At 35.3% G+C, this 14,314-nt stretch overlaps 1 protein-coding gene across 4 annotated transcripts in view; it reads right to left on the bottom strand.

Annotated features, from left to right (window-relative positions):
* The window catches only part of Arhgap6 (Rho GTPase activating protein 6), a 470,700-nt gene that overhangs the window by 145,337 nt on the left and 311,049 nt on the right, over positions 1–14,314 (bottom strand). The gene's annotated exons all lie outside the window — the stretch shown is intronic.

Here is a 14,314-nt window from a genome sequence, read left to right as displayed (position 1 = left end):
CCATTTATAAGAAATGTCTACAAATTTAGACAATTCTAAAGAGACAGATTACTGATTTCTAGGAATCTAAGGGGGAATGGAGAATACTGATGACGAAGGGGTGCAGCTTTCTTTTAGAAGTGATAAACTTGTTCTACAATTGACTGTGGTAATGCTCTATAACTGAATATATCATTAAATTGTACACTTCATATAATTGAACTGTATGGTATGTGAATTTTATCTTGATAAAACTGCTAGTTTTAAAAAGGAAATGCTGTTTTTATGGTCTTGAAATGACACTTTCCCAAAGATGCTGGGATTTTCTGAGATTACCATTACTATTATAAATTCACCTATGTGGTATGTCAGGGTTATGGTAAGAGCCAGCTTTCAAGGATGGAGCTAAACCACTGGTCCCTGGTATCTTTTTTTTTTTGGTAGCAATGGATTGAACTCAGGGGCACTCAACCACTGAGCCCACATCCCTAGCCCCCTTTTCGCATTTTATTTAGAGACAGGGTCTCATTGAATTGAGTAGCACTTCACTTTTTGTTGAGGCTGGATTTCAACTCACAATCCTCCTGTCTCAGCCTCCCAAGTGGCTTTGATTACAGGCATGCACCACTGCACAGACTTCCTTGTATCTTCCCACCTCCCCACTGTGGCTTCTCAGCCATTGATGACAAGGAATCTGCTCCAGGTGTATGATGCAGTCCTGCTCTTCCTCCTTGACCCCTCCATCCCCCAGTGCTGGCTTCCTTCTCATCATGTCAAGGCTTCATTCATGAGAATCCTTTCAAACTTAACAATTGCTCTTGTATATCTCATGGAGTCATTATCTTCAATGCCGCTTACCATACTTGCAGTGGGCCCTCATAGATCACTGACTTTTTCTTAGCTGAAATTCAGTTGTTGTCCTCTGCTTTGGGTGGGGGGAATGGATCTACTTTTTAAAAGCACATTTTTAAAAAATTAAGGTACTGCTTATAGGGACATTATGTATTTTTATTATTATAAACAAAAATGAAATTAGCAGAAGATGAAAATGAAGGATGCAGTCCAATGAAGAGAATACTACAGTGATCATCGGATTAAAGGAAAACATGATATTCTTACATAGGTTTATCATTCACTAAGAGACAGATACATTTTAATTATTAATTTTCATTATTATTATTGCTTGTTTATCTCCATGTCCTTCATCTCTCCAAATGACTCTTGAAAAAAAGGTATCAATGTCCAAGATCATTATTTTCTTAACAATAACCAGTCCATCCTGCCTTATGCTTCAGGTCTTGTTTAATCAGTACATTCTGCTAATAGGACTAAAGTCTCAAAAGAAAGATTAGCTAAGTGACCTCATTTAGTTACAATGCATAGCTTCTGGAATTTATCATATTATGGACCAACATATAACTTTTACCTGTTCTGGATTTGTCTTAACATTTTCCAAATTATAAAGCCCTTGATATTATCCTTGTTTAAAAGTTGATGTCACTGCCATCTGAAAGATGTCAATGGAAGTGTGAAGGAGTAGGCTTCCCATGGAAGACTAAGCTGAAAACCAATGTCCCTGACAGAGCTGCCTGTACTCATTCTGTACTGAAATGTCCACACAAACTTCTCAAACATGCTTGAGTGCTGTGGGTAATAGATGTCGAATAATAAAACTCTGAGGCACATGCTATGTTACTTTTTAAGGGAAAAAAGTGGGGGTAAATTAAAGGGATTAACAATTTTATTCACTGGCTTACATTCAGTGACTCAAAATTTGGCCACCACTCAGGTTTGCAAATTTCTATGGAAAGTGAACTGTGTTTGGCAAGCTCTATGAAATATGAGGCTGATAGAAAAAAAAAAATTCATGCTTTCTCAAGACCTTATGCCACTAACTGTGTGGGACTGGAAAAACTGTTTAAATGTCAATTTAAACATGGTAAATAAATACTTTGCTATACCCATATGAATTAATATAATTATGTTGATTTCAAAGCATAACTTGAACAAAAGTTTCCTTGAGTTTTGATTAGGAGATGTTTCACAGACAACAAAAACCTCAGATTAAGAAAGTTAAGTATGAACCTCATTAAACAAGTTGAGTTCAGTAGGGTTCTGTTTCAAAGTCAGAAATGTTAATGGAATACTTTATTTTACACTATGGAGAACTGACTGGAAATTTAATTGACATTAAGGTTCTTAGGAAGCAGATCTTAAACTCAAAAAAGGATTAGACCAAAAGAGATAAAAATATTATTGTAACAGCCCAAGTCGTTATATAAAAGAACACAGTGGTGAATTCCATTGCAAAGTTCATGACTCTCAAATATTATCTCCAAACCAGTCATCTCTGAGTTTTATGGAGTCAGCTAGCCAACTGCCTTATTGACCCTTCCACCTGGTATCTCAAGGTCATATCAAACTTCATTTATCCATTACTGAACTCTTCACTGTCTCTTCTGGCAAATGTCTTTGCACTCCAGCCTCCCACATCTTACAAAGTATTTATAAAGCATTTATCACAGTGCCTGGCATGCAGCACCCACTCTGTAAATGTTGTTGTTGTTGATATGACAAGGATTAACATGACTGATGATGAAAATGATGCTGATTTTTTTATCCACACAGTTGGTTGAGTCAAAAACCAAATAGTATTTCCTTATTCTTTTCTTGACCTCACGTCCCACATTTCATCTATTGCCAAGTTCTGTCAACTCTACCTCCAAAACAAATCAGGAATCTGACCCCTCCTCACCATCTCCACTTTCATCACCCTACTTCTAGCCTTCATCATATTTGTCCTGAACAAATTTAGTAGCCTTCTATATGACCTAACCATCCACTCTTGCCCTTGTCCAATTTATTTCTTCATGGGGGAAATGAGAATATTGTTCTTAAAGACAAATCTTTATTTTAAGACATATACAGTGTGTATCATGTATTTATTAAGTCTGCAAGAACACCTTATGTATTATTACTTCCATTTTACAGATGATGAAGTGAGCAAAGAGAGGTTGGAGCAAACACAAGATTACTCTGTGTCTAAGACACAAAGCCAAAACTCACATTTGAGCAGTCTGACTCCAGAGCCATATGTTCAACTGCTACACAAAGGATAATGCCATATTCAGGCTTTAAAAACTAACAAATAAACAAGCAAGGGAAGACCATCAATAGGCTTCCATTGCACTTAGAATAAAATTCATCCATGTAGGACTTCCCTAGGCTAAAGAGTCTAATCAATTTCCTCAGTCTCTCCCTCCCCCAAGCTCTTCTTTCCTCCTATTCTCCAAATACCTAAGGACAAGGCATGCTAGGTCTTGTTTTGGGATTTCTGTCTACTGTCTCCTGTGCCTGAGCTGCTCTCCGCAGATATTTTCTCAGGGCTAGCTCCTCCATCTTTGGGTCTGTGCTTACATCTCCTTGGCTCAGAAAGGGGTTCCTGACCTCCTCAATATGGACTTAATGTTCTATGGCTTCTTTTTAAAATACTTTTTTTAGTTATAGATGAACACAATACCTTTATTTAGTTTTATGTGGTGCTGAGGATCAAACCCAGTGCCTCTAATGTGCTAGGCAAGTGTCCTACTATTTAGCTACAACCCCAGCCCCTCTCTGGCTTCTAGATCTCCACACACTGTTAGTTTTCTTCCTGGCACTTATCTCAACTTGTAATTGGTTTTATATGTTTGTACATTTGTCTATTGATTGTCTTTTCCACTGGGCCACAGACTTCACAATGATAAAGACTGTTTATCACTGTAATGTTTTTTTAGAATCTAGCATTGAGCTTTGCATGTAGTAGGTACTGACAAATTTGAGAAATAATTGAAGACAAGAATGCTTTGGTGATAAAAAAAAAATCCACTTAGAACTTAGGTCCTCCAAAGGTGGGTGCACGATCAAATATAGAGTCAGCCAGGGGTGCTTTTTGTCAAAATTGGAGCCCTGGAGCTCTTAGATCTTTTAATCAGTTACTTCTGAGATCCGTCACCTTGTCTTCTCAGGAATTTTTACAATTTTGATCTTTAATATGTTTGGCTGTGAATCATTGTGCATGTTCAGGAATATTTGCTAAGAGAACAAAATGTGCATTAGAAATTGATTTCACATGTAATGAGATTGACAATGAAATTGGCACAAAATGTGCTTTTAGATACATTGGTAAGCATTTATATAATTACCTGGGGATTCAATAATTTCCTTTTCAGTTTACAGACATTTGTGTGGATCCTGGGCCCTGTACTCAAATGATAACATGCAGGGAATGAAATGGATGAACTTAGGTCCATTCCCAAATTGACCAAATAGGACTTTAGGAGCCCAGGAACCAGCATTTCAAGAAGCTTTCTAGGAAACTCTTATGCAAAATAAAATTTAAAAACCATTTTTTTCTTTATCTAGATTTATGTATGTTTTATATATATATATATATATATATATATATATATATATATATATGTATGTGTATACATATATATTATATATACTTTTATATAATATATATATTACAATGGATAGCTAGTATCTACTCTTTATATTTGTAGCTGAATTCTGAGAAATCCAAGATAATGTTATGTTTCACATACAAGGAAAACATAATATTAATTTATGTTAAGGTCACTATTTGTTCATAAATGCAGATATTTTGTAAAAGAAATTCTCCTTGATAAATATCTTTTGTTGATCCGCATGCAAACATGGGGAGAAATGGATAGGAATTTCTCACCTTAGAGGGGCAGGATGAGCCATTTGGCCAGAAGGAAAGAAAATCCAAGTCATTGTCTTAGCCTATAACTTGGCCATCCCTTAGGCTATAAGTAGATCATATTAAGAAAATTAAAACTGAAGCTAGGAGAAGGCTTCCCAGCCTTTCAAGAGACAAAGTTTGCTGTTTTTTCTCTTTTGGGGGAAAGTTACCCAAGTTCCATACTATGAAAGAAGAATTAAGTTAAAAACAAAACAAGGAAACAGCCATGTTTGTGATGTCAAGTAAATAAATGTGTTATTAAGACATGCCCTGTGAAAGTACCAAAGGGAATCTTAAATAAGAATCTCACCAGGAATCACTTTGTCCCATCTTACCCATGAGTTTCCCTTTTACTCCTTGATAACTTTGGGGACTTTCACTCTGAGCCAGAGCCACTAAAACCTGTTTGTGATGTTTATCTCCCTTGCCTGTTGTGATGTTTCTCTTCTCACTTCCCCTTCTATGCTCAGAAGCTTTCCATAGCTCTACAGTACTTTGCAAGTCAATTGTGACTTTTATGCAGAAGACTGCAGGCTTTCCATGGCCTGACATCTACTCACCCTTCTCTTATTTTTTCTCCCAGTAAACTCTGCTTTCAAGTCAAACAGAATTGCTCACTCCCATATTTTGTGGAACCACTGTCTAGGCTTTCTTAGTTTTCCAACTGTGGAGTTCCCTTTAACCACTTATTTCATGTAGAAGAACTTCCTATTATTAGTGCTTGCTTGTACTCACTATGCACTAGACTCCATTCCCTTTTGCACCCTTAAGAACATCACTCCAGCTATTCTCTTATGTCTCATCCATTTTCTCATTTATCCTGGGCAGTCTCATCAGCATTAAAACATACTGTGATATCTTTCAACATAAAAAAGTAAAGCTCTTCATCATACTTCTTATTCATAGCCACCACCTTATTCCTCTCCTTTTCATGCAAAAATCCTTTAAAGGAGTGTATATATTCCACTTTCAGTCTTTCTTTCATTAACCTTCCTCTCATTAAGCTTACTCATTATAACCACTGCATTGCTCACTAATCTGACTGATTCTTAGTCTTCACCTACTTGATCCACCAGCAGGGGAAGTACATAATATCTACAAATCAGAACTCTTTGAAGATTGGAGCAGGGGGTGGCAGGAGGGAGGGAGAAGGAGAAGTACTGGGGACTGAATTACAACAAAATATATCATGCTTTATAATTAGGTCAAAATGGATTCTACTGTCACATATCAATAACCAATAAGAAAGAAAATGGGTGCTATTGATAGTTATGCATTATTTACAATCTTACCTGGCAAACTGCAATTTACTTACTGCACGCCTCCCCATCAGAATCATCATATCTACTATCACAACCAATTGCTTTCTCCCCTGTAAAACACTGTCTTGATTTGGCTTTGTGAACACCACAGTTTCTACTCCACTGGCCACTAATTCTTAGTTTAGACTGTTTCTTTCTAGTCTCTGAATGTAATATAGTGTTGATATTCCTCATGGCTCTGTCCTTGGATTTCCTTTATATTTCATCCTTAATCACTGTTTGACCTCATTCCTTTAAATGACATCCATACATTGATAGCTCCCTAATCTATATCTCCAACCAGTACATTTTTTTTTTACTGAATCCCCTGGGTTCTTTAACTTCCTCCCAACCCTCTCCTCTCTAGAGTTCCTTATTTATATCAAAATCAAGTCAAACCTAGTGGCTCAAAACGTTGGCTCCATATCACCAATGCCTCCATATCATACCATAACCAATCTGACCATAATTTCCATTGGCTCTACCTTCAAGACATACCCAGATCTGACCTTTTCTCACTATTTCCACTGGTACTATCCTGGCCCAAGGGAATATCATATCTCATTCTTAATTAGTAATAAAATTGCTGAATGACTCAGTGTAGAGAAAGCTTCTGTAAATCTCTAAAAGTCATCATTTCTCCTGGTTGAAGATGATTTTCTATGAGAACAATAATCTGTCAATGAGCTACTTCCAGCCATATTCTTTCCTAGAAAGGTAGTAATGATATATATATATATATATATATATATATATATATATATATATACACATACACACACACACACACATGCATGCACACAGAAGAACTCTTCCAAGTCCTACGGTAAGGAATTAAATTGCTAAGTATGCATTTGTTCTTTTGCAGTTCACAGCATTCTTAATGATGCCTGAATGCTTCTCTCTTACTCATAACTAAGTAGTACTATTACATCACAGGCACTTATTGTTCTTGTTGACAATGTATAGAATGGCCATTCCTCATACATTTTTGGACTGAGTAAGCTGATCTTGGTAATACTACCTTCTCTGCCAACAACTGATTCCAGAACCTAGGACTAATGCCATCAGATCTCCGTTGACTCATTTGTGGTTAATAGCACATGAGAAAGTGGTGATTGGGAGTTTCTGGAAAATGTTTCCTTGAACATAAACAAGAGACATGGAAAGGGACTCTATTCTTCCTCTATGGCAGTGTTTCTGAATCCCAGTACTATGGACTTTTCGGGTTTGATTGTTCTCTGTTATGGGGAGCTGTCCAGTGCATTGTAGGATGTTTTGCAGTATCCCTGGCCTCTACCTCGTAGATGCCAATTGTGACACCCAAAAATGTCTCTAGACATTTGCCAGATATTTCTTGGTAGTGGTGAGGAGAATCACCCTCAGTTAAGAAGAATTCTTGGTACAGACATTTACATATTTATTATCAAACTGCCACAGGTTTCCTTGCTGCCAAACAAAAAAGAACACTGAGAAAAACATAATGTGAAAAGAACGGCAGGGGAAAAATCCAAAGTCACTGGTACATAACCTAGCATACCTGTGGATTTTCAGTGATATGAGTCTCTAAAATCTCTATTCCAGCTGATTTAAGTAGGTTTGCTATTATTAACAGCCAAGAACATCAAAGTGATCTGGGGTCTACCCTCACAGCTCAGAGCACACTGCTTTATTCCAGGGTGTCCTACAGCCTAGAGAAATGAGCCATGCCCCACCTTAGGGCAAGATTCCAAGGGGTACAGTTTTATATGAAGGATGGCAAACAAAATGGCTTGTTTTCTCATTTGATAATTATTGCTCAAACACACTTAGGGAATTCTACAATTCCATTGTAGAATTTTAGAGCAGGAAGGAATTTTAGGGAAGAGGAACTAAGCTAAAACCAATGTTTATGTTTATTTTCAAAAAAAAGCCTTCATAAGAGGATCAAGGCTTATGCCTCCAAATATTAGGGAAAGTGCTATTATTCACTAAGAAACACTTTCTGAGCATGACAAGTCACTATAATCTTGTGTGAAAAGCAAAGGGAAACATTTTATTATAGCTACATACTCTTAAATATTCCCTTCTCTGTAAATGGAAATTCTATGTGGGTTTAATGTCTAAATTAATTACCTGTTTATAGAAGACTTTCTCATTTCCAAGGCCAGAGTTGTCACTGAATTTTGTCATCCAACAATGTTGTTTTTATTTATTAATTTTTTTTGGTATGGTACTGGGGATTGAACTCAAGGGGCACTACGCCACTGAGCCACATCCCAGCCCTATCTTTTAAATATTTTTAAATTTAGAGACAGCATTTCACTGAGTTGTTAGTGCCTCACTTTTGCTGAGACTGGCTTTGAACTCACGATTTTCTTGCCTCAGCCTCCTGAGCCCCTGGGATTACAGGCATGTGCTAATGTGCCTGGCCACAATATACTTTTTTTTTTTACTTGTTGATGGACATTTATTTTATTCATTTATTTATATGTGGTGTTGAGAATTGAACCCAGAGCCTCACACATGCTAGGCAAGCACTCTACCACTGAGTCATAACCCCAGCCCTACAATATAGTTTTTAATATGAAAACTGATGAAAAAATAGAGCTGGAATCATATATATCACAGTATAGTGAGAAGGGGAAGATATAAACTAATTTACTTTATTGTCAAAAATATACATTATTTTGTGTTATCTTTGATTATTATAAGAGCAATGCAAGGTTACAGCTAAAACATCCAGAAATACAGAATAAGTAAAATTATTAACATTAAAATCACCCACAATTCCATAATCAATTATTGTATCTTAGTGAATATTCTCATATTTTCTTGCACATTGACATTTTCTTCCAGAATAGTATAATATTATTTTGCAATATAACATTATATACCATATTTAAAACATCATTTTTATCAGATATTTAGTAGTTTATAATTCATCCCCATTGTAAAAAGTGCTGAATTTGAATCATTGGCTGAATAGGAATTAAACATGCCTAGATACAAAAATTTAAGGGGAAAATACAAACATAAAGAAATTCCAAAAAAAGCAGATAAAGGGTAGGATATTATTGACTTCAGAATCTTCTTTGTGTTCAACTATAGATCTAATCACCAAAGTAACAAGACCAACCAATGGATAGAACCAGGACAGAGAGCAGTCCTGATCAGGGCAAAGGGGAGGGTGGCACAGACAACTCTTATAGTGAAGGAAATTATCCCTTTGGCAGACTTGATAGGCAAACACTTCAGATGAACCTCATGGAGAAAAGTTCAACAAATGTACCCAAATAGATTTTCTGTTTATAAGTCATAGAGACATTACCTAGAGAAATAAAACAGGCCTTACCCAATATTATAGTGAGTAAAAAGAAATAATCTACTCCTCTATAAAAATCCTATGTGTAGCATTTTCAAATATCCATATTTCTTTCTATATATCTATTTGTATTCATGTCTGTATTTATATTTATACTCATACCCATAACCGTACTTCCATATCCATTCATCTAGAAATGGTTCTCAAAGATGAGTGTGCATCAGAATTACTTGAAGGTTTTGTTAAAACATAAATTACTGGGTCCCATTCCCTGAATTCTGATTCAGTCAGTCTCCAAAAGAACCTGAGTGTTTACATTTTGAATAAATCCAACACGGCAAAGATATTGCTAGTTCAGGAATTACACTTTAAGAACTGTTGCTTACACATATACCTGTATATTTCTCTTGTCATCTCTAATTATCAATCTCTGTTTTAATGAATATATAGTTACCCACACAGATTTTAATTTTTATTCCTTTTCATCAACTGCTAACACCATATACTATTGTGTCAAATACTACACAAAACAGATATTATAATGCCTTCAAAATTTTCTCCTTTAAATTCAATAATAAAAATTACAAGATACAAAACTCTTGCCATGCATATTTTTCCTCCAAGAGAATAGCTAAATTATGATACATCTTTTGCTTTTACTTGGTTTTTCACCGCCATTTGCTTTTAAGTTGATGTATTTACATCTGAATGGTTCAGATTTATTTTCCAAACAGTGAGATGAAACAGGGAAGACTCAAAGGCAGCTTCATTTTGAAATTGGCCGGGCTTTTGTAAACAAGCTCTTGACACAGCAATTTATAATTCTCTAAACAGCTGGGGGAAAAATATCACACAGAAAAGCAGATGTTATTCTCCCTTCTTTTTGGGGGGTTTGCAATCATTGTCTACAGCACTGTATCCACCACATCATGACAACTAAATATTGACTTCACTGGATTTCAACCGTGTCACCCACATTGGAGATACAGGTCAGAGAACAAAGCTTCTCAGAGACAGCTCAGTGGCCTGCCTCCTCATGTTAGTTTGACAGTGCTTGATTTAAGGCTTGTGTTAGTTCATATTTGCAGTGTGCAATAGGAACACAGTTCCACAGATGCCAGTCTTAACTTAAATAAAACCTAGGCCTGTATCTCCTCAGGGTAAAGTTAAAGAATATGGGCTATGCTGTCTCAGACCTCAATGGGTACCAATTAGTGGGAGACAAGATATGTGCACAAGGAGATATAATTTGTAATTTTAATGGATAAACAGCTGCAAAAAAGGGGTCACTTTGGGCTGGTTTAGTTAGGAAAACTTCATATTCCATTTATTCAAATTTTGAGAAACAAAGGCTATTTCTCCAGAAAGCAAAATGTAGACATTGAAAAAGGAGGTAAATTTTAACACAAAAGCAAAGACTGTCTAGAGTTAGGAGTTGTGTGACAAGAAAGGGAATAATACACATGTATGATGAATTTCACTATTGAAATGATTACAAATTATATCCACCTGCAACCAATCATGAATGGCTTTTAAAGTATCAGAACAGAAGACAGGGAAATAGGAAAAACATTGTACGCTAACGGAGAAAAAGAAAATATATGTTTTGGCAAATTCAAACAAAACATCATTCCATTTTTACTACACATACAAATACACACACAGACTTTATGGAATAATTCCAAATTATATACATATGTCCCCTTGTTCTCATCAAACATTCAAATAACCCTAAGTACAAACATTTTAGCAAGTAGTCACTGAATGGATGATACAGTCAGCAAAAATTGAGATAAAGCTGTCACTTAAAAAAAGTCACAAAAGAGAGAACTCATAAGCTGCTGTAATGAAGAACTGCATTTTGACATCCATGGTCAGACATGCATATAAGTGGTATTAGATGCACACAATATTCATTATTTTTCACAAATTGTGTCATAGAGGAATTTGGTAGAAGCAATGCAATAGGAGAAATGGTGACTGTTTCTGTTTTTAGATCCAACAATGTGGCCTTTAGTTCCAAGTTGTTTAAAAATTTTTTCAGTTGGGAACAAATTTAATTGCAAAAAGGAATTTTGATGCAAACAGTCTAAAATTCAGGAAAAGTGAACATTTTTCAAAATTAGTATATTTCCTAAAATATAGAATATTTTAGATACAAAGAATAGTGTGATTAATCATAGTCATAAGTAATATCTAAATAAAATGAATGATTGAATAAAAGGATACATCTAAATCTGTTGGTCCTTAGTTCCTAGAATTTCAACAGATAACACTCCCCTACACACACATGCATGCATGCTCACATGTATGTGCATGAACACACACTCGTACATGCACACATTTTCAAATTAAATGCAATCCTATTAAAAACAAGCTTGTGGGGCTGGGGCTGTAGCTCAGTTGGTAGTGCTTGCCTAGCATGCACAAGGCCCTGGGTTCAATCCCAGCACCACCAAAAAATAAAACAAACAAACAAACAAAAACAAGAGTGTGCTAAAATAAGTTGTAATGGCCCATCACATTAAAAAATGTATAGTTCATCTACAGCCATATAGCAGTTGATACATTGTTCATAAAGAAAAGGTTATAAAAGCATGAATAAAGTACAAAGCAATTATGCCAAACAAGTTTGCATCAAAAATGTGAAAACATTTGCCACAGGAATGGAGCACAACTTTTTACTCTCAACATTAATAAAAACTGACCATAAATATCCAAGTCACTGGTATCTTAGTGAGAAATCTTTGTGAAGGAACTGTAGTTAAAGTGATAGCTCTGGAAAATAAGATAAGGGGCCAATTAAGAAACTAGATTTTCTTTTGGCTGTGATGAGACATACATGAGTAGGACCATTGACACACCACTGAAACATCAATGCCAACTTGACAGTTGAGAAAAGTCCCAGGTCTGAGGAACATCTGAAGAAAATTGCTAGAGTATAAGGAAAATATTTCAGTGAATCATTTCTGTAGCACAGGATTTCTCAACTTTGACATTCTGGGTATTCATGATAGGATCATTCTTGGTCATAGGGGTTGTCCTGTGCACTGAAGAATGTTTGGTATCATCCCCTGGTCTCTATCCACTAGATGCCAGTAGCAAACCATCCCCTCCCAAATGTCATCAAAAAACATCTCCATACATTGGCAAATGTGTTCTGGGAGGCAAAATTCCTCCCACTGAAAAATCCTGATAGCACACAGTTACATAAACTTATTTGATCAATCGATATGGTAAATATTATAAAACTGGCCCCAATATTATACTTGTACAGAACTCATTCTGTGAATTTTGCCAAAGAGTTGTATACAATTGTTCATACTTAAGCACAACAGATTGACAAATTTGGAGTGACTTCATAATTTCCCCATGTACATATATAAAAATAGCACAGTGAATCTTACCATAAGAATGGGATTCTAATTAGAATAAGATATATTTCCATGCTTTAAAAATTGTATCAAAATGGATTCTGCTGTCATGTATAACTAACAAGAAAGAACAAAAATCATAGTGAAAATACTACTAAAATGCTTCTCATGATCTTATGAAAATTTCCAAGGATTCTTCATGTAGAATTAGTGACTTAGAGTTTAAAACAACATGCTATCACTGATTTACATTATTTTGCTTATACTTTGAATGAAGGAAAACAATTTACTTCTACTGTTTAAATATAATCTTCAAATACTTTTGTTGAACATAGTATATCATGAGATTCTGAAGAGTTTGGTATCAGTTTTCAGAAATACCTTATACAGCCAAATACGGTGGCACACGTGTGTAATCCCAGCAACTCACAAGACGGAGGCAGGAGAATTGTGGATTCAAAGCCAGCCTGAGCAACTTACTAGGTCCTAAGCAACTCAGTGAGACTCTGTCTCTAAATAAAATATTAAAAAGGGCTGAGGATGTGGCTCAGTGGTCAAGCACCCCTGGATTCAATTCCAGGAAGGAAGGAAGGAAGGAAGGAAGGAAGGAAGGAAGGAAGGAAGGAAGGAAGGAAGGAAGGAAGGAAGGAAGGAGGAAGGGAAGGAAGGAAGGAAGGAAGGAAGGAAGGAAGGAAGGAAGGAAGGAAGGAAGGAAAGAAGGAAGGTCTTAGATAAATATTCATAGCTTGTATAAATTATTGAGGAAACAGCTGGGAAAATTTTCTCTTGGGAAGAACTAGCGATAACATTGAGTATTACAGAAATACTAAACAAAAATAACTATTTAAAGTGACATTTTGGCCCTTAATGTTTATTGTAGTAGAACTTTCTAGTAAAATGAGCAAAGAGAAAGTATAAGCAACAGAAAGGTGACTGACTGCACTTCCAGTTTTTAAATCTGTGATATTAATGTTCCACATAAGGAAAATAAGCAAATTTTCTCTGCTGTCTATTTAAAAATGTGACTACATTGTTTAATGATAATAAGGCTGGAGATCAAAATGCTTATGAATAACTATTAAAATTATAATGAATTCACTGACAATACAGAAGAATTTATTCAAATTTAGTAAGAAATGTTGGAAAAATTTAAAAATAGTTATTGAGTATGTCAAGTGGGAGCAACATGCCTACTTCAATAATGAAGAACAAAATATGAAAGCTATTATTATTTTTCATTACTTTTAAATTTTTTAAATGAAGATGATTCATTATCACTAAATGTAATCATATTATCATATCACCAAAAGACATTTCATATAATTAAATGCACAAATCAGAAAAAAGCATTTTGTTTGTCTGTAGATATAAATTATTGGTTAAGAAAATATTGTTACTGCTATTCCCATTCCTACACAGACAAAATCTGAAACCTAAGTTTTGACTTTTAGAATTATTTGACATTTTTTATTCAAATTATAATTATCTAAAATATACCTCATTTGAAAGAGAAAAACATACTAGACCAAAGTTCTTTTTTTTTTCTTTAGTAGTTATGCTTTTCTTGCTAGATTAGTGGTTCTCAACTGGGGGTAATTTTATACCC

Source organism: Marmota monax, unplaced genomic scaffold (assembly GCF_021218885.2).
Source record: "Marmota monax isolate L192 unplaced genomic scaffold, Marmota_monax_Labrador192_F-V1.1 WCK01_AAM20220418_F8-fsc00089, whole genome shotgun sequence".
NCBI lineage: Eukaryota > Metazoa > Chordata > Mammalia > Rodentia > Sciuridae > Marmota > Marmota monax.
Note: the sequence above shows the minus strand (reverse complement) of the source record. Positions and strands in the feature narration are given on the sequence as shown.